Raw genomic sequence first — 22969 nt, 5'->3', positions numbered from 1 at the left:
ACTTAGGGTAAAGTCTAAGCAATTCTCTTTCATATCAAAAGCTCCATAATCTATCTTAATAAGATTATAATCAACAAAATTGTTTATTGATAAATATCCTTAATAAGACTTACTATGCTGCTGATTTCAAATTGTAGTGAATCTTTCAGATATAGAAAAGCATGTAAATTCACTAGAACTTAAAATATCACAATTATCTACAACAAAATATTAACAATATATCATTGACTGATACTTGTCAAGTACTTTAGATACCAATAATTATGTTACATCCTATTTTAAATATTAAAATAAGATATCAATGAATTAAATACCAATTATCTATCAGAAAGATATCAGCATTCAATTTCATATATCATACAATTGTTAACTCCTAACAACTGTAGTATCTCAAACAATACTGGTTCGATAAATAAATCAACATTAACCAACATTGTCTTGTTTGTAATCTTAGAAAAATATTCTAAGTTCCATATACTTTGATCCATCGAGTATTGCATCTATTATCAAAGTGTTTAAGAATTTGCAAATAAGTATAAAAATTATTCTAGGTGCACAACATATGGTTACTTCTAATAAAGAAAAATCCTCATTGACCATAGTTGTACTTCAAGAGATATTTTTACACTTTTTATATTAGTATAAGTGACTGAAGATAAGCATTGATTACTTAGAGGAGTTCCAAGTAATGTCACAAATATTAATACTCCACAATTTGTTCATAGTTAAACTCTTAACTAAATATCATTAACTGATATAAGTCAAGAAACTACACACAACTAATCATGCTACAATTATGATTCTGATTTCAGTGAATTCTTGAGATGTAAACATTGCTAAATTCACTAAAACCAAAATCTCATAATTAACTTATAATACATAAGTTAAAATCAATATACTAGATATCAATTGTTGACAGATTTAGTTATAATCAATCATGCTGCTTATTTATTTTAAGTTAGTTTGAATTATGGAGCAAATAAAATCATTGAATTGCTTCAAATTCCATAATCCAAACAACCCAAAATAAATATTAAATAAATAAATACTAAATATCTATGAGGTAGATATTAGCACTTAAATATTTTTATAATTATCCTAGAATAATCACCAGTAGGATATATGACTTATATACATGGTAATCAATATCTGGATAATTAGTAATTTTAAAAATACTTTCTAAGCATATAAAATATTGAGAGTTGTATACACATAACTTAGAAAATACTTTAACTTTCAATATTAGTGATTTTAGAAATAAGCATTGATTACTTAGAACAAAAATTCTAAATTATATCACTAATACTAAAAGTATCATAATTATTCATACAAGATACAAATAACTATGCTGCATATTATTTTAATACAATTCAAATTATGAGACTGGTATGGAATGGAATTGTCTACTGTCATGACTTAAATCATTTAAAATAGAATTCAAACTTAATGCTATAATACTTAATTACCACACATGTAAATGACATTATAATCATGATAATCAAGATAGTAGCACTAAGTACGAGGTACTGGATTACTGATAAATTCACAAGTCCTTTAAATATTGAACATTTATGTAACGCCCTCCAGACCCGGGGTATAAGTCTGGGGGTTACTCGCTAATCATCAAACCTGTACAATCTGATTAACAAATAATAAAGAAATGAAATTAAACCCCTTTAGACACTAATCAGGATATTTTTAGGTTGAAGTATGAAAACAAGAACCACTAACTACTTTATTACAAAACCAAATTCAAAATCTCACAAGCTCTCTTTATTACAGACCATTGTCTAGTTCATTTTAAACTAAGTTCAACTTTTATTCAAATACACACACTATCTATCAACACTCCACCTGTTCGAGTAACTCAAAGCTTTCTTCCTGGATTGGGGTCAACACCTTGGGTATGAGAGGATCCCGAGGCTTGACCCGCTTCTTTACCACTCGAGTCCTGATGGGTTTCATATTCCTTCTTAACTGAAAACAATAAGGTGAATAACAACAAAAAAGGGGTGAGCCAAAAATTGCTCAACAAGTCCACAAAATTTAAACAGTGTTAAAGCATTTTAAATGAATCCGTAATCCCGGGTATATCTGCAAAGATATAACCCCCACGAGAATAGAAAGAAGGCCATTACTGGCGAGTATATATGAACTAAACTGGACACAAGTTCGTATCTATATTCTGCTGATCAGTCAGAATATAATGCAGATCTATATCTTAATATATAGATCCAGTCGGGTACCCAGGCACTACGGCCCATGTCGAGGCACCAGTCAAATCTTGGTCCTCAGGATTAAGACACACTCAATCCCAAAAAAAATAGCATTATCCAGTCCATCGCTTAACAACCGGAACAATCGGTATGCTTTGATATATTCTCAACACCAGAATATATCAATCTCAATGTATCATCAATGGAATATGAATCAGGAATTCCAAGGAACGTTGAAATCAAGAATCGAAATGAAATATGAACAAAGGAATAGCAAGTGTGTATCAGTGAATAAGAACAAGAATCAAAAGAGTGCAAATGTGATAAACCTCTGAAGAAGTGTCACTATTCTGAAAGTAGAATAGAGGAAAAACTTGCCTTCTGCGCGACTCACTGCAATTAGATCACTTTCGTCTATCACCTTTGACTAATACCGACTCAACCTGCCTGGCTGGCTTAGCTTCTATTAGAAAAATAGACTGGTTAAGTCATTTTGTACTTCAATTGCATCTTGAATCGACTTCACACTGTTCCTAACATCTACCCATACGCTTATGACTGACTCATGTATTATTTATTAGCAAATAAGACTCAAATTAACCACGTACTACACATAAGCACATAAGCACATAATCATTTTTATAGTTAAAATAATTTTTAGAACCAAAATCGACTCGCTGATCGCTCAACTGATCGTTATCTGACTCGTTTCTCATTTTTCTGGAATTTTTCGGACTCGTCTCGGCACGCATTGCGACTGATAATCAAACAAGTAACAAAATCAACTAATTTTTAGAAGAAATTAAGCTTTGATATTATTTTTAATGAAAAGAATTCATTTTTCTGAGTCAACGAGCTTTCGTTTCACTCGAATCGAACTAACGGTTGAATTATTATCAATTAAACACTGATAATTCCAATTTTTATTCACTATAAATAATTATTACTAATTTTTAAAACTCAAAAATAATTTTTAAATCATTATTTAAGAAAAATCAGAATTAAAAATGATTTTTCTATAATTTTTGAAATTAAAATAAATTTATTATGATTTAATGATTAATTGATTAATTATCAAAATAATTAATCATTTTTAAATAATTAATAAATATTTAATAAATAATAAATAATTAAGAAAATAATACAATCTGATTTTTAGAATATAATTCAGAATTATTTATAATATAAATCAATTAATTAAATAATTAATTAATCAATTTATAAAATAAATAAATCTGATTTTCAAAATTAATAAAATAAAATTAAAATTAAAAATCCAGAAACATATGTCAGAAACCAACCATCTGACAAAACTGATCAAAACTGGGTTGACAAACGGGTTAACCGGGTCACCATCCGGGTCATGAAGAACATGACCGGATTTTTCCAGAATCCGGCCACCGGCCAGGATTCCGGCGAGTCAAAATCAGGCCAAAAACAATACCGTTTGGTGTGGTTTTTACTGGGTTTCAATTCCACACAACTGCAGCAACTCAACTATGGCCAAAACATGCCAAAAACATCACTGAAACTCTATCTCCGATCAAAACCATCATGAACTCCGGCCAGAAAATCGAATTTACAGAATCGTACATGAAATTGAACGTTTAATAGTGCAAATCAAAGCTAAGAACATATACAATCATAACCCTAACCTTTCAGGAACCACAGATTCACAGAAATCATCGAGTTGTATTTTGAAAATCTGACATAAACCCTAGAAATCGAATTCATCGATTTAAGTATCGTTTGTTCAATTAATTAGTACCAATCGATTGCTTGCAACACAGAGAATCTATATCAGTCATCAAAATCATTCAACAACCCCTAGAACTAAAATCCCCAAATCACAGCTATGAACCCTAGAATCGAAATAAAAAAATATACTGATTTAAACATGAAATTGATGATACAAACTGAAAGAACACTTCAAGAGCTTCGTTTTGAGTACTTACATGACTATAAACGATGCCGGAAACTGATCGGAATCACTGCTCGATTTCTTGACCCGAATTAAAAACCCTAACCCGACTACAGAGAATTTTGGGTAATTTTCTGATTTTTAATTAATAATTATGATTAATTAAATAAAAATTAGGCTATTTATAGTAGTAAAATTAATACTCCTAATTAAAATTAAGGCCCTATTTCTACACTTTTTAAAATTAATAGGCCCCTAATTTTATAATTTTTGAGTATTAAAATTTAATTTATAAATATTTTATATATGCAATATATATGCCAAAATTTCCCAAAAATTGTGAATATTGCAAAAATGCAAAGAAATAATATAAATGAAAGTCCTATAATTTTATAAAAATAAAAATGTGATTTTTGTAGGGTTTTTGACACCCAATGGGGCCCGGAAAAGGCATTTTCGTAAAACAAAAAAATTTATAAAATATCTAGATGTTCAGAATAATGCGATGGTAAAAGCCGTTTGATGAAAAATAAGGCCCATTATTTTATTTGAAATACTAGCTTTAAAATCATAGTTTGGGTCGTAAAACGTTTGAAATGAAAGCGATGAATGCACAATAAAATATCTGAAAAATATCTTGAAAATACATAAATGACACATAATGCACATAACACATAACAATTTGGGTTTAACAGATAATCACACATAAATGACACATTAACACACCTTATTTATTATGATTATGATATAATATAATATAAACGTAAATTTCCCAGTCGTTATAATTTAATACTTGTGAACTTATATTAAGAATTCCTTACAAATGGGTGTTAGGAATATGTGTATTAGTTTGATGATAAGTTAAACAAAACACTTAAGTAGAAATCTAGTGTTTGTAGCCTCAACGGATAAGACCATTCTGGCTATCCGTTAATGGAGTAGCTTTACTTAGAAATAAGTTTAGTTTTGTAGCACATTTCAGTTTCTGTATTTAAGTTATAATTCTTAGAAGTTGTGGGAAATTATAAGTCAGGTTGACTACTAGTGGATATGCAAATAGGAGGGCTAAGTGTAAATATTTCATGCCTTGTAATTTTGTATAAATGAAGAAGTATCAACTGATAAATTAAAGGCCTTCAACGGATGAGAAACAAAGCTTCAATGGATGTCTCTAAAGCTTCAACGGATAACATCCATCAACGGATGAGTGCATCAACAGATAAAGCTTCAACTGATAAAGCATCAATGGATAAAGCCATCAACGGATGAAAGCTTCAACGGATGCTCAGTTCAATAGCAGTTGACAGTGACAATTCATAAGCTGACAGAGGCACATGGGTTGACAGAGACAATTGGAATGTGGTAGCCTCTTGGAGGAATCAAGAAAATGCAGCATTTCCATTCTGGTGCAAACAAGGAAGTATTCAAACATTCACAGATTATCCTAGATTGCATTGGATAGAGAAATGAAGAAGAAACATGTGAAGAACCTTTTTAATTGTATTTGTACTTTTGTCTTCACTTGTAAACTTGGTGATATATAAACCAAGTTGCAGCTAGTAATTAGATGGTGAATTTTTCCAGAGCTGTTTAGAAAAATCCAGAGAGAAAATTATCTAGTTTGTACTAGGACGCAACTGTGATCAATTCTTTGAATCACAGATTTTCTGAAATACACATCTCTGGTGGAACAACAAATCCACCAGAAAAGTTTTTGAGGCCTTTGTGTTCTTTACATTTGTGTCTTGAATATATATCTGTCTGCACCTGCTCAAAGCAATTCACACACAACTGTTCATCAAAACACTTAGCCTTTGAAACTGCTCAAAACTTGAAAAAGTTTTGAGATTTACATTCAACCCCCCTTCTGTAAATCTCATTGTTAGTTCCTTGGGAATAACAATTGGTATTAGAGCAAGATTTTAACTTACAAAGAGTTTAACGATCTATTCTACTAACATCATCAGTAAGAAGGATATTGGTGTAAAGATTCCAATCCTCGAAAGAGATAATTATCATCACTGGAAAGTGAAGATGCATATACATCTTCTCTCTTAAGATGAAAGCTACATCAACTTCATTGAAAATGGTCCTCACATCCCTCACAAGGTGGCCACAGCTGCAACTGCCACAGTTGCTGTTGGAAAGTCTATTCCCAAGCCAAAAGCAGAATGGACTGATGAAGATATTGAAGAGGTTCACAAGGACAAGAAAGCCATGAACATTCTGTTTAATGGCCTAGATCAAGATATGTTTGATAATGTCATTAACAGCCAAACTGCTAAGGAAATTTGGGATACTATGCAACTTATCTGTGAAGGTACTGAACAAGTTAGAGAAAACAAAATCCAGCTTCTCATTCAACAGTATGAATACTTTCATTTTGAAGAAGGAGAATCACTGAATGATACCTTCAATAGATTTCAGAAACTGTTGAATGGATTGAAGTTATATGGCAGAGTGTACCAAGTCAAGGATTCCAACTTAAAATTTCTGAAGTCTCTACCAAAGGAATGGAAGCCTATGACTGTTTCACTAAGGAATTCTCAAGATTATAAGGACTTCACACTTGAAAGATTATATGGAATTTTGAAGACCTATGAACTTGAGATGGAGCAAGATGAGCTGTTGGAAAAGGGAAAGAGAAAAGGTGGATCAGTTGCACTTGTAGCTGACAATGAGAAGACTGAAGCCAGGAATGAAGAAAAGATAATGCCAAGTCTCAAAATTGGCACAAGCAAATCAGAATCAAGCAAGGGAAAGGAGCAAGTAGCTGAGGTTGAAGACAACTCTAGTCAAGATGACTCTGATGATGTTGATGAACATCTGGCTTTTCTGTCCAGGAGGTTTGCAAAGATGAAATTCAAGAAAAATGCTAGATTCACTAAGCCAAACAAGAACATGGTGGACAAATCTAAGTTCAAATGTTATAACTGTGGCATAAGTGGGCACTTTGCAAATGAGTGTAGAAAGCCAACTTCTGATAAGAAGAAATTTGAGCAAGTGGATTATAAAAAGAAATATTTTGATTTGCTCAAACAAAAGGAAAGGGCTTTTCTGACTCAGAAAAATGATTGGGCAGCTGATGGAGCCAATGAAGATGATGATATGGAATATGTCAACCTAGCCCTGATGGCGAATTCTGATAAAAATGAAACTAGTTCATCAAGCAACCAGGTAAGTACTACTGACCTCTCTCAGCTTTCTAAAATTGAATGCAATGAAGCTATAAATGATAAGTCCAATGAATTATATCATTTGCGTGTTTCCCTTAAATCACTAGCTAAAGAAAACACAAGAATTAAAGAGAATAATTTGTTTTTAAGTGATAGGAATGATGTGTTAGAGGGTAAGGTAATTGAGCTTGAAAGGATTAAAATCAAATGCTTATCTGTTGAGAGTGAACTAGAAGAATCTGTTAAGAAAGTAGAAATTCTTTCTAAATAATTAGAACGTGAGCAAGATGTAATCAAGGCCTGGAAAACATCTAGGGATGTTAGTGCTCAGATTGTCAAGGTTCAGGGAATTGAATCACTATGTGAGAATGCCTGGAAGAAAAACAAAAAGGAAGTAGAATTAATTGATGGATTGTCAACGGATGTGGAATCAATGGATGATGAAAGTTATCCGTTGAAGGAAGAAAAGGAGCATCCGTTCAAGGCTCATCAATTAAAACAGGCAAGTGATTCTAAAAAGAACAATTTGAAAAATCTCAATAAGAAGTTTGGTTCAACTTCCAAGAACTTTGTCAAAGAAGAAGCTAGCACATCCAAAGATGCCAGTAAGGTGAATATAGGAGACATGACTTTAGATCAGTTGAAAAATAGGCTTAATTTGGTTGAGGATAAAAAGGAAACTAAAAGGAAATCTAATAGAAATGGGAAGGTAGGGATTAACAAACACATAAATTACACACCTGATAAGTATGCTCCTAGAAAAAGTTGTGTGCATTGTAAAAGTATTAATCATCTATCTGCTAACTGCAAGTCTGTTAAGAAAGCTCCCATGCTTTTAACTCCTTCCATGCCTAACATGTCTATGTCACCTCTGCATGCTATGCCTGTTATGTCTCAACAGAATCCTCATGCACATTTTGCAAACATGCCATATATTAATAATCCTTATTTTGCTACATTCAGTATGCCTCAAATGCCATACAACATGCATGTGTGGAATAATATGTTTGCACAATCTATGCCTTAACAAATTCAACCAAATGTGCTAAATGATTTTGTGACTAACCCTGCACTTCAACCAACTACATCTGAGACCAAGGTTGACCCCAAGTTACCTAAGTCAAAAGATGCAGGAAGTATGAAGTCAAGGAAAAAGACTAACAAGGCTGGACCTAAGAAAACTTGGGTACCAGTATCAACTTGATTTGATTTTGTTGTGTGCATGGAAAAAGAAGGAATCTATGGTACTTGGACAGTGGTTGTTCAAGGCACATGACAGGAGATTTCACCCTGCTCACAGAGTTCAAGGAGAGAGTTGGCCCTAGCATAACCTTTGGAGATGATAGCAAATGGTTCACTATGGGATATGGCTTGATTTCAAAGGAAAATGTCATCATTGATGAAGTTGCATTAGTTGATAGTCTCAAACACAATCTATTGAGCATCAGTCAACTATGTGACAGAGGGAATACTGTTTCCTTCAATTCTGAAGCCTATATTGTCACAAGTAAGAAGGACAACAAAGTGGTTCTAACTGGAGTTAGAAAAGGGAATGTGTACTTGTCTGACTTCAACTCTATAGATGCAGAATCAATTACTTGTCTTTTCAGCAAAGCAAATCAAGATGAAAGTTGGCTATGGCACAAGAAGCTGTCCCATCTGAATTTCAAGACAATGAATGATCTAGTCAAAAAGGACTTAGTTAGAGGTCTGCCTCTAGTGGAATTCTCAAGGGATGGACTGTGTGATGCTTGTCAGAAAGGAAAGCAAAAGAGAGCATCATTCAGCAAGAAGCTTGAATCAGCAATTTATGAACCATTACAACTGCTTCACATGGATCTTTTTGGACCAGTCAATGTATTGTCAATTTCAAGGAAAATATATTGCCTAGTGATTGTAGATGATTTCTCAAAGTTTTCATGGACCTACTTTCTTGGATCAAAGCATGAAGCTAGTGAAATCATTATCAATCACATCAAGCAAGTCAACAATCATCCAGATTTCAAAGTAAGGAATATCAGGAGTAATAATGGAACCGGGTTCAGGAATTCTACCATGAGGTTGTTCTATGAAGAAAATGGGATCATGCATGAGTTCTCAGCTCCAAGGACTCCACAACAGAATGGTGTGGTGGAAAGGAAGAACAGATCACTAATTGAAGCTGCAAGAACAATGCTTGAAGAGTCAAAACTCCCAACATATTTTTGGGCTGAGGCTATTAACTGTGCATGTTACACAAATATTTCTCTAATTAATCAGGCAAAAGGCATGACTCCCTATCAATTGTTCAAGAGAATAAAACCAACCTTAAACTTTCTTCATGTCTTTGGTTGCAAATGCTACATTCTAAGGAATCAACCTGATCACAAAGGGAAGTTTGATGGAAAGGCTGATGAAGGGATATTTGTTGGTTATTCTGCTGGAAAATCATATAGGGTCTACAATCTAAGAACCAACATTATTATAGAATCTGTGCATGTTGTGTTTGATGATAAAAAGATTGATGGACTAACAGATGAGGGACATCATGAAGGACTCAAATTTGACAACATTGAGATATATTGTGATGATAGTGAAGATGAGAATGATGGAGAAGGCATCTCGAAAAGGATTCAAAATCTGCCTTTGGATAATGCACAAAATGCTGCATCAGTTGAAAGTCATAATTCAGCATCTATTGAAAGACAAAGTGCATCATCCATTGAAGTACATAATAAGCATCCATTGATCATAGTCTATCAACAGATAATCAATTTACTTCATCAGTTGATAGAACTCCCAGTTCCTTTCAAAGGATCAGTAACTCAGGGGGAGTTTCAACCAATCAACACTCTATCTCACATCATGACAATACTGAGGCAACCTCATCTAGAGCTTATCTACCACCTCAAAAGAAATGGACCAAGAATCATCCTTTTGAATTGATCATTAGTGATGCAACATCTAAGGTACAGACTAGAAGGGCTACTCAAGATGAATGTCTATACAATAGTTTTCTATCACAGGAGGAACCTAAGAGAGTGGAAGAAGCTCTATTGGATCCAGATTGGATTTTAGCAATGCAAGAGGAGCTAAACCAATTTGAGAGGAACAAGGTATGGAAGCTGGTACCCAAGCCAAAGAACAAGAGCTCTATTGACACAAAATGGGTATTCAGAAACAAGATGGATGAAAATGGCATTGTCATAAGGAATAAAGCTAGATTGGTTGCCAAGGGTTATTCTCAATAAGAGGGAATAGATTTTGATGAGACATTTGCTCCAGTTGCAAGACTTGAAGCCATCAGAATCTTTCTAGCCTATGCAGCCTATGCCAATTTCAAAGTCTATCAAATGGATGTCAAGAGTGCATTTCTGAATGGAGAATTGGAGGAAGAAGTTTATGTAAGGCAACCTCCAGGATTTGAAGATCCAAATTTTCCAGACTATGTGTATTATCTATTGAAAGCACTCTATGGACTAAACCAAGCACCTAGAGCCTGGTATGAGACTTTGTCAAAATTTCTCCTAGATAATTACTTCACAAGAGGTACTGTTGACAAAACTCTTTTCTTTAGAAATGTTAATGGCTCCACAATACTTGTTCAAATCTATGTAGATGATATTATATTTGGTTTTACAGATGATAAGCTTTGTAAAAAGTTTGCTAAGTTAATGCAAAGTAAATATGAAATGAGCATGATGGGAGAGCTAACTTATTTTCTTGGTTTACAAGTTAAACAAGTTAGTGGTGGAATTTTCATTAGTCAAACTAAATATATTTATGATTTTTAAAGAAGTTTGACTTAATGGATTGTTCATCTGCAAAAACTCCCATGGCCACTGCCACAAAGCTTGAATTAAACAAGGCTGAAAAGTCTGTGGATATTACAAGTTATAGAGGCATGGTTGGCTCTCTTCTATATTTAACTGCTAGTAGACCTGATATAATGTTTTCTACATCTCTGTGCTAGATTTCAAGCTGACCCTAAAGAATCTCACTTAGTGGCTATTAAAAGAATTTTTAGATATCTCAAAGGGGCTCCAAATCTAGGAATTTGGTACCCTAGAGAGTCTAGTTTTGATCTAATTGGCTACTCAGATGCAGATTATGCAGGTTGCAAAATAGACAGGAAAAGTACAAATGGCACCTGTCAATTTCTAGGGAATAAGCTTGTGTCATGGTTCAGCAAGAAGCAAAATTTTGTTTCTACATCAACAGCTGAAGCTGAGTACATTACTGCTGGTAGTTGCTGTGCACAGATACTGTGAATGAGGAATCAACTATTTGACTATGGGCTAAATGTTGACAAAATTCTAATATTCTGTGACAACACAAGTGCCATTACCATTACTGAAAATCCAGTACAACACTCAAGAACCAAGCACATTGACATCAAGTACCACTTCATAAGGGAACATGTGATGAATGGTACAGTGGAACTTCATTTTGTTCCAAGTGAAAAGCAGATTGCAGACATATTTACCAAGCCACTTGATGAATCAACATTCACAAGATTAGTAAGTGAGATAGGTATGCTTAATTATTCATAAATTCATTTCCTTATTATAATTTGTCTTGTAGCCTAAAATGAATTTGTTGCAAGAACAAAGTTGGCTTTCAGTAAAGTTTATTCTATCAATGGATATTCCCTATCCGTTGAAAGCCAAAATTGTTCTATAAACGGATGTTCATTGTTACACCCGGCATTTCTGTGTAATATTAATTGTAAATTTGGTGTAATTATAAAGCCGAATGCCAATATATTCAACTATTGTATGCTTGTGTGAATGAGAATTTCTGCGTCTTAAATTTTCGTTATGTGGTATATGAATTTTCAATGCAAAAAATTTATTTATTTCTTTCATTTTTGATTTATAAGGAATATTTTTAAACCTTGAATAAATATCTTTTTAAAAGTTATTTGTTCACAAAATTCAAATGTAGTTTTATAAAATTTCTAAAAATCCAAGTTATTTTATGGTATAAATTTTATAATTTTTGAACTTGTGTTTTATTTTATAAAAATAAATCTTTATAAATGTTAATTGTTATAATTAGCAAATTACATAGTTTTCCTTGCATGCAAATCCTTTCTATTCAATCCAAAAGGACTAAAGAGACAATTACCACCCCCACTAACTCTTATTTTCTAGACAAATTCCTCCTTTACCCTTGCATGCAAAATGATCCAAGTTTAAGTGGAAGGGTGGTCATGTCAATTCCTATTTCCACTCACATTTGTCAAAACAAAAACCATAAAACAAGTAAAGACATGATCATTTCACACATCACTCACCACCACACTCTTTCTTCCCTCCCTCCTCTCTCTCACTCTCGGTTTTCTCCCCCCTCACTCTCGGGTTTTGCCGAGATCAACCCCCTCCCCATTTTCTTTCTTTCTCAATCAAGTTCCACCTTCTACAATAAGTAAATGTTACTTCCCATGCCATGATCACTTATATTTTAAAGAGTTTTGAGTAGGAAGTTTAAGTTTTAAGGTTGCATGTTAAGGTTTTAGTTGAAACTCAAAGTACAACCTTGATTCTTGTGAGTTTAAGGTTATTTTTGAGAGGACTACAAGGAATGGTGAAGTGCCAAGTCTTGAGAAGAAAAATCTTGATGTTAAATGGCCATTCCCTTCCATTTTATTCGGCCATGACCATAGGGGAGCTGAATGAATGGTTCTTGAGACCATTCTTGTTGCTTTGTTCAATTTTTGCATGACTATGTGATAATGGCTTGAATTTTGTAGTAAAAATTTGATGAAACTCCTTGCATGCTAAGTGATCATCTAGATATAGCTCATGCTAGGCTTGCATATAAATTTCTTGGTAAAACATATTTAGAAAACATGTTGTTTGGCTTGCAAAACTCGAAGACATGCATGCATGTGGATTTCATTTAGAATGTTATAAGATTTTGATCATTTGGAAAGATTTTATTAGTAAACTTTAATTTCAGTAGGAATAATGTGTTAATATTGATTAATTCTTCTTGATGCATGGTAATAAGTTATGTATATCTTTTATAAAATGCATAAGTTGTTGTTTCAAAAACTTGATGATTTGTGAGTTGTGAAATGTGGTTTCTTTTGTTTTGCCATGATTGCACCTTAGGTAAGGATGATCTCCACCAAGATTATTTTGAGTATAAGGGAATTAGTTTAGTAGATCACCATGTTTAAGTCTTGGTTTGGGTATTGGGTTGTTGGTGGTTGAGTTGTCAAGTCAAAACCTTGGAGAAAGGAGAGTTATAGTTTCTGCAGAAAATCAGTTTAGTACCCTAAGGTTTAGAGTGAGTTTTGACAATGTCATTGATGTGAACTTTGAGGCCCAAGCCACCAGAAGTTAGTATTGGGAGTATATAAAAGGTTTTAGGTGTTGGTTGGAGGTTTGCATGTCATTTGGTTAGGTGCACAAGTAGAATAACAAAATCTGTCCAGCAGGGGACAGTTTTGTTGCAACTTAGAAATTGGGAGATTTGACCATGTCATGGGTAGACCCTCATTAGGCCCTGTTGGGCCTTAGTTAGAGGGAGTGTCAGAGAAGTTTTTCCAACCATATTTCATAGGATATGAGTTAGAACCATGTGTCACAAGTTAATTCAAGTTAGAGTGTTTTCTGCCCAGGAAAACAGGGGAACCATGGACTTTAAGCTTAGGCCCAAGAAGGCCCAAGCCAGGCCCTTGAGCCACATCAAGTTTGGGAGATGCCCTTAGGTCAGGAGAGTCTTGTGTAATAGTTTTAAAGGAAAACCTATAGTTTAAGGGTGTCAAATGCACTCAAGAAACCATAGTTGTCATTCTGAAATTTGCACCAGTGAACACTTTCACTTAGCACATAGTTTTAGAACACTTAGGAGTGAGATTTAGGCTGAACACCATAGTTGTAAGATAGTATAAGTTCAGTAGAATAAAAGGCACAAGTGAGGGTCAATAGGTCTTGGATAGTTTAGTAAAGGCACATCGAGTTAGGAAGCCAAAATTAGAAGACTTTGTCTAGTTTAGCGACCAAGTGACTTAAGTTGGGGGATCAAGATCATCCAAGCCTAGTGTTGCATTATGGTGTATATGGTGTTATTTGGTATTAATATATGATATGTGATTATGTGGCTATGTGTGTGCAACTATAAATTAAAGGTGAATATAAATTAAGTGCACATAGGCCTAAGTGCCATACGTGTTTAAATTCGGGTTGTAAATAGGTTAAGTTGGTGAGAGTATATTATAATGAGGATTATTATTATTTATGTAGGATCTCGAGACGAGGGAAAACTTGCCATAAAGGTCGAGTGAAGCTCCAGTTGTTGCTCCTACCAGTCAGACCAGACCAGCCTTTCTCAAGGCAAGTGATTCAACTTGTCCTTCATATTTACTGCTAATAGTTCATACATTGCTACAACTATCCTGTGTCATTTGATATATTAAATCACGCGTATCTTATGTTTATCTTTGAATTATATAAAAATGCCATGAACCCTCGAGTACGTATTGCAAAGTGGTCTTATCATGATAGTATATTAAAGTAATTCGAATGCCAGGATAAAAGAAAGGGTAATTATAACTCTTGGTTGATTCTCTTGATTTACATGCTGATGATTCCTAAGTATTGATATCTCATCCTGATAGTTGAACTCTTATAGAACATTACCTTAAACCCTAAAAGCCAGATACTTATCAAAGTGATTCCTCATTGATTGATACTCCTCTTTCTTATCCTAAAGCTTGACAATTCTTATATATCCTGAGTTAAAGATCATTTCTGCATACCTTAACACCCTTAGTATTCATGAAGCTTATCTTCTTGATGATCCAGCACTTGAACCTTGATGAGAAACCATTGCTTTAAGCCCAATTTGGCATTACCCTTTATAATATCCAATAGCCTCACTAAATCCCCTTGTCTAATCTTTGATATATGTAAACCATTCAGTTACTTTAATAAAGTATAGTTTTGTGAATCATGACCCTGAGATTTAGTACCATATTTCCCATGTTTCGAGTTGATCTATAATCCCTTGATAAAAAAAAAGAAAAAAATGTTCACTGTAAAAGAGATTTTGTTATAAATCGGCATCAGTTTTTGAAATAAATAAAATGTGGGTTTTCAGTCCCAAAGGGGGATAAATGTTTTCTTTGAATAGTGGATCTGGACTGAGACGCGAGTCCTTTCCACACTTATATTAGGCTTAAAAGTTGCCTAGGGATTCCCATTAATGTTTTAGAACCCAGCGAGGTTCGGGATTACTTCGCGGCTGATCACCGGCTGTAATCCGTAGCGTCATAAAATGATTTTGAATAAGATATGATTTTGAAATTGTTTTGATACAAACGGAATGATGCCATCACCCAAAGTTTTATCTCTCGTTATCACTGGTTATGTCTTCTCATTGACATTCTTTAATATATATCTCGATTTATGTTTTGTATCGTATTATTTAGCACTTGTTGAGCATTTGGCTCACTCCTTGCTTTACCCTGATATTACAGCTAGCAGCTATGGTCAGATTCAAGCAGACTGCCTGTAAGACCTGTGATGCTGATGCTTATGTTTGAGCTCAGGTAGAATAAGTGATAGTAGTTTGTGTGAGGACTCGGTATTTAAAATCAGTTGTAATAGATGGTAGTGTTGGGCTGTTCCAAACCCTAAACTGTAAGATCTTGGATTTGGGTATGTTTATTTATTTGTTGTAATAGTTATATTTAATTTGCTGTTTAAATTGGGGTGTGACAGGTTTTGGTATCAGAGCTACGGTTTAGAGTCCCTGGACAGCCCAAATAGGTTAAAGGGTATATGTGTAGGTTATAGATAATATGCGAGAGAGTAGGTTAAGTAAGTTTATTATTAATACTCTTCTTATTGGTTTGTCAGCAAAGGGCGCATTCCTCGTCATCCTCTGGTTCGGACGACACTATTGCTTTTACCATGTATGCTGAGTTGAGGCGCGGGTTTGATATGCTTCAGGGAAAGTACGACCGATTGATAGACCGACTGAAGAACATGTACCCGGAAAACTGAAACTACGAAGGGAAGCCCAAGGAACAGATGACTGCGAGACTTGAGACCTTGGTTCAGTACGTCAACACTAAGCTTGAGGAGATGCCAGCGCACCGGGACCGTACCAGCCAGTATGTCATTCAGATGGTGGCGGATGAGCTCCAAAGCATTGTGAAGACGCTTCGAGAGGAAAAGACTACCAAGCCCCGTTCAGATGGAGTGGAGCCTTAGTTCTTTCCATTTACCTTTCATGTTGTTGTACTATCAGACTCCGTAGAATTTCCCAGTTGTTTCCGTTATTTCCTTTAAATAATCCTGTTGATCCTAGAATCAGACTTTGTTCTAATCCCATGTATTGTGACCTTTAAAATTCAATAATCATGCTCTATTGTTCCAATTGCTCTCAACTGTTATTATACTCTTTTATATGCATCATCATATCTGCTTAATTTGAAGCCTGACCTCATATGTAAATAAGAATGCCATGCAATACCCTCGAATTGTTTTATTATTCGTATCTGTTTTGACATAACTCTTATTTCAGGATCATGCCTCCCAAAAAGAAGAACCCAACAACCACATCCACCACAGACCCAAATATTCTTCGACTACTGGAAACTTTGCAACAGCAAACCAATGCTATAGCCCAACAACAACTAAGTCTTCAACAGCGAATTGAAAACCAAGATAACCATGAACCACACCAACCACCTGAACCACCAATACCACCTAGACAAATTGTCACTTTCAAGGCTATTCAGAATGTGAATCCACCTGCATTTCATGATACTACTGATCCAGTAATAGCTAACACATGGATCAAGGAGATGGAAAGGGCTTTTGAGTTGGTACAGTTAGGAGACGATCAGAAGACGCCGTATGTTACTTACTTCTTGAAGGGCGAAGTCATCTATTGGTGGGAATCAGTAAAAGCTATGGAAGCAACTCAACAGGTTTCTTGGGAGAGATTTAAGAAGTTATTTCTGGACAAGTATTACCCTAAGTACATGCAGAATTAGACGGAGCTTAAATTTTTGGAGCTGAAGCAAGGGAACATGACTTTACTGGAGTATGAGAAGAAGTTCATTGAGTTGTCAAGGTTTGTGACAAAGTATACCAGTACCGAGGAGGAAAAAGCGAAGAAATTTCAGCAAGGATTGGAGCCTTGGATCAGAGATAAAGTGGCTATGTTTGAGCTTGAAACTTATGCGGGAGTAGTACAGAAAGCTGCTCTGATTGAAAATAATGGGACACAGTCAAGGAAGGAAAGGGATAACAAGAAGAGGAAGATTCTTATGAATCAATTCTGTCCGAAGTGTGAGATTGATATTTCGGGGTATAATGTAATAACCCCAATTTTTGGAATTTTTGAAACCCTTATGAATAGTGCTTTTGCTGAGTATGCGGAATAAGAAAACTTTTCATACCACACTATGTATGGGTTCTTCTATTGTTATTCTGAGATCTTATTAGTACTTTATATGGGATATAAGTGTATGTAAAGATTGTCAGAATCCAAATTCGAACACTTTGATTTTTCCCGAAAATCTACCAGATACAGAAAGAACTGAGTATAAGGTAACAGAATAAAAAGGATTTAAATTAAAGGATTATAAGAGAGGATCATAAAAGGAATAAAATGTATTGAGAAAGGTTAAGGAAACCTAAGTAATAAGATCTCGGGTATGATCCCTCAAACGATAAACGAAAATGAAAGTTAAGCGAGCCGTATAACAGATCAGCGGTCATTAGCCAAGTAATTAGAAGCTAATCAAAGAGGTTAGTGGGGATGATGTCATCAAACCAATAAGAAGAGGACAAAGGTGGGAGGGTGACATCACATGGTGACATAAGCATGACCAAGCAAAGTGTGTTGTTGGTTGATTTAGAACCACACAAAAGTTACCATGGTAAAAGGTAACAAAACAAATCAAAAACAACCAACCAAGCCAAAACATTTCATTTTCACCAAAAACACAAAATTATTTCACCTTCTTCATCAAGCTCTCGGCTTTCCTTCATTTTCAAGGAGAAAAAAATCAAAATCCAAGATCCAAGCATTGTTAAATCATGAGATAATTATCCAAGGTTCCTTATACATAGATATAGTTATCCTATGAATCTAAGCTCCAAATTCCTTCACAATCTCTTCCTAAAAATCATGGGAGAAGATGGTGAATGGTGTTTTTCAAGAACTAAAATTTTTGTTCTTGAGTTTTTGTTTAGATTAAGCTTGGTTAAGGACTTTTAAGGGTGATTTCAAGCTAGTTACTTGATTCTCCACTCTCCAAGGAAGGTATAACCCCTCCAAACCCTAACTTTACTTGAGTATTAGGTTTAGTTATGTTGTTATAGTTCATGAGAGGCTTGTTTGTTGTGAATGTAGAGGATAGTTGGTGTTGTAATGTTTTGGAGTTATAATTCTTAGAGTATTGATTAATGAACTTAGGTATAGTTTAAATTCATGTTTGAGAATAGTATAAATTGATAATGTTTAGTTGTTGGGGCTCTTATGGTGAAGTATGGATGGAGTTTGGTTGTGATGTTGATTGTGGGTTGATTGTGGGTTGATTTGGAGTGGTATAAATTTGGGTAATCGCGTAAACATAGCCGTCGTAATGCCCGATTTACCGTAGACTGTTTTTGTTCTTAACATCAGAACCCTTGAACTCACTGTTAGGTTTTGACCATTGCCATGTTTAGATAGTTCATGTTACGAGCTTCGTTTTGATATGTGGTTCGTTTGAATCCGATGTACGGTTTAGGAGAAACGACCGTTTTAAGTAACGGCGTTTCGCGACCGAACCATTACCCCTCGCCTTACTTTGAAACCTTGGTTAAGGACTTTAAATGACTAATTTATCACGCCCCCAACTTGAACAACAAAATAAATATAGCTATTACAAAATTTTAACAGAAATAACACAACCAAATCCAAGATCTTACAGTTTAGGGTTTGGAACAGCCCAACACTACCAACTATTACATCTGATTTTAAAAACCGAGTCCTCACACAAACTACTATCACTTATTCTACCTGAGCTCGAACATAAGCATCAGCATCACAGGTCTTACGGGCAGTCTGCTTGAATCTAACCATAGCTGCTAGCTGTAATATCAGGGTAAAGCAAGGAGTGAGCCAAATGCTCAACAAGTGCTAACAGTACGATACAAAACATAAATCGAGATATACATTAAAAAATGACAATGGAAAGACATAACCAATGATAACGAGAGATAAAACTATGCACGATGGCATCATTTTGCTTGTATCAAAACAATTTTAAAATCATGTCTTAATCAAAATTATTTTATGACGCTACAGATTACAGCCGGTGATCAGCCGCGAAGTAATCCCGAACCTCGCTGGGTTCTAAAACATTAATGGGAATCCCTAGGCAACTTTTAAGCCTAATATAAGTGTGGAAAGGACTCGCGTCTCAGTCCAGATCCACCATTCAAAGAAAACATTTATCCCCCTTTGGGACTGAAAACCCATATTTTATTTATTTCAAAAACACTGATGCCGAATTATAACTAAAATCTCTTTTTACAGTAAACATTTTTATCAAGGGATTATAGATTAACTCAAAACACGGGAAAAATGATACTAACTCTCAGGGCCATGATTCACCAAAACTTTACTCTATTAGGGTAACTAAAAGGTTTTCATATGTCAAAACTTGGACAAGAAAATTTAGTGAGGCTAATGGATAATATGAAGGGGTAATGCCAAACTGGGCTTAAAGCAATGGTTTCTGGTCAAGGTACAGGCGTTGGATCATCAAGAAGATAAGCTTCATGAATACTAAGGGTGTTAAGGTATGAAGAAATGATCTTTAGCTCAGGATATATCAGAATTGTCAAGCTTTAGGATAAGAAAGAGGGGTATCAATCAATGAGGAATCACTTTGATAAATATCTGGCTTTCAGGATTCAAGGTAAGTTTCTATTGGGATTCAAGTATCAGGATGAGAAATCAATACTTAGGAATCATCAGCATGTTAATCAAGAGGATCAATCAAGTAATATAACAACTCTTCATTTTATCATGGCATTTAACTATCATGAAAAAGACTTTTGAACTACTTGCAATACGTACTCGAGGGTTCATGGAATCCCTATATAACTCAAAGATAAACAAAAGATACGCTTGATTTAAATATGTCAAAATGACTCAGGATAATTGCATCGATATATATGAACTATTTACAGTAAATACGAAGGTCAAGTTGAATCACTTGCCTTGAGAAAGGCTGGTCTGGTCTGACTGTTAGGAGCAACAACTGGAGCTTCACTCAACCTTTATGGCAAGTTTTCCCTCGTCTCGAGATCCTACATAAATAATAATAATCCTCATTATAATATATTCTTACCATCTTAACCTATTTACAACCCGAAATTTAACACGGATGGCACTTAGGCCTATATGCACTTAATTTTATATTCACTTTTAAATTACAAATGTTCACACGTAGCCACATAATCACATATCATATATTAATAACATTATATATACCATAATGCAACACTAGGCTTGGATGATCTCGACTCACAATTTAAGTCACTTGGTCGCTAAACTAGACAAAGTCTTCTAATTTTGGCTTCCTAACTCGATGTGCCTTTACTAAACTATCCAAAACCTATTGACCCTCACTTGTGTCTTTTTCTCTACTGACCTTATACTATCTTAAAACTACGGTGGTCGACCTAATACTCACTCCTAAGTGTTCTAAAACTATGTGATAAGTGAAATTGCTCACTGGTGCAAATTTCAGAATGACAACTATGGTTTCTTGAGTGCATTAGACACTCTTAAACTACAAGTTTTCCATCAAAACATTTACACAAGACACTCCTGACCTAAGGGCATCTCACAAACTTGATGTGGCTCAAGGGCCTGGCTTGGGCCTTCTAGGGCCTAAGCTAAAAGTCCAAGGTTCCCCTGTTTTTCTGGGCAGAAAACGCCCTGACTTGAATTAACTTGCGACACATGGTTCTAACTCATATCCTATGAACTATTGTTGGAAAAACTTCTCTGACACTCCCTCTAACTAAGGCCCAATAGGGCCTAATGAGGGCCTACCCATGACATGGTCAAATCTCCCTATTTCTAAGTTGCAACAAAACTGTCCCTGCTGGACAGATTTTGTTGTTCTACTTGTGCACCTAACCAAATGACATGCAAACCTCCAACCAACTCCTAAAACCTTTTATATACTCCCAATACTAACTTCTGGTGGCTTGGGCCTCAAAGTGCACATCAATCACATGGTCAAAACTCACTCTAAACCTCAGAGTGCTAAACTGATTTTCTGCAGAAACTATAACTCTCCTTTCTCCAAGGTTTTGACTTGACAAACTCAACTACCAACAACCCAATACTCAAACCAAGACTTAAATATGGTAATCTACTGAAGTAACTCCTTTATTCTCAAAATAACCTTGGGTGAGATCATCCTTACCTAGGGTACAATTATGACAAAACAAAAGAAACTACACTTCACAACTCACAAATCTTCATGCTTTTGAAACAACAAGATATGCATTTTTATTAAAAGATAACCACAAATTATTACCATGCAACAAGAAGCATAAATCAATATTAACACATTGTTCCTACTGAAATTAAGGCTCACTAACAAAATCTTTCCAAATGATCAAAATCTTATAACATTCTAAGAGAAATCCACATGCATGCATGTTTTCGGGTTTTGCAAACTAAAACAACATATTTTCTACATATATTCTATCATAAAATTGACATGCAAGCCTAGCATAAGCTATACCTAGATGATCACTTAGCATGCAAAGAGTTTTATCAAATTTTCACTATAAAATTCAAGTCATTATCACATAAACATGCAAAAATTGATTTAAGCAACAAGAATAGTCTTAAGGACCATTCATTCGGCTCCCATATGGTCATGGCCGAATGAAATGGATGGGAATGGCCATTTAATCATCAAGAGTTTCCCTCTCAAGACTTGGCACTTCTCCATTCCTTGTAGTCCTCTCAAAAACAACCCTAAACTCACAAGAATCAAGGTTGTATTTTGAGTTTCACTAAAACCTTTACATGCAACTTTTAAACTTAAACTTTTCACTCAACACTCTTTGAATTATGTATGATCAAGATATAGGAAGTAACATTTACTTGATTGGAAAGTGGGATCTCGAATGAAGAATGAAGAAAAGGGAGGGGGTATGGCTTCGGCCAAAAAGCCGAGAGGAGAGGGGAGAACCGAGAGGAGGGGAGGAAAGGAGGAGTGTGGAAATGGTGGGGTGAAAGTGGAGTAATAATCATGTTAGTTTGGTTTTTATTTGACCAAAAGTGAGTGGATTTAAGATTTTACAATAGTAACCTTCCAACATAGTTAGGTAGATTTGCATGCAAGGACAAAGTGGTAATTTGGTTAGTAGAATGAAAGTGAGTGGGGTTGGAAATGTCTTCCTTGCCCCTTAGTTGAATTGGAAGAGTATTTGCATACAAGGGTAGCCATGTAATTTGCTAATTATAACAAATAAAATTTGTAAAGATTTATTTTTATAAAATAAAATACAAGTTCAAAAATTATAAAATTTATACCATAAAATAACTTGGATTTTTAGAGACTTTATAAAATCATTTTCAAAATTTGTGAACAAAATACCTTTTAAAGGAAAATTTTTCCAAGG

The sequence above is a fragment of the Apium graveolens genome, chromosome 6 (genome assembly GCF_009905375.1).
Source record: "Apium graveolens cultivar Ventura chromosome 6, ASM990537v1, whole genome shotgun sequence".
Lineage (NCBI taxonomy): Eukaryota > Viridiplantae > Streptophyta > Magnoliopsida > Apiales > Apiaceae > Apium > Apium graveolens.
The sequence above is the reverse complement of the archived record's forward strand: the minus strand, read 5'-3'. Positions refer to the sequence as shown.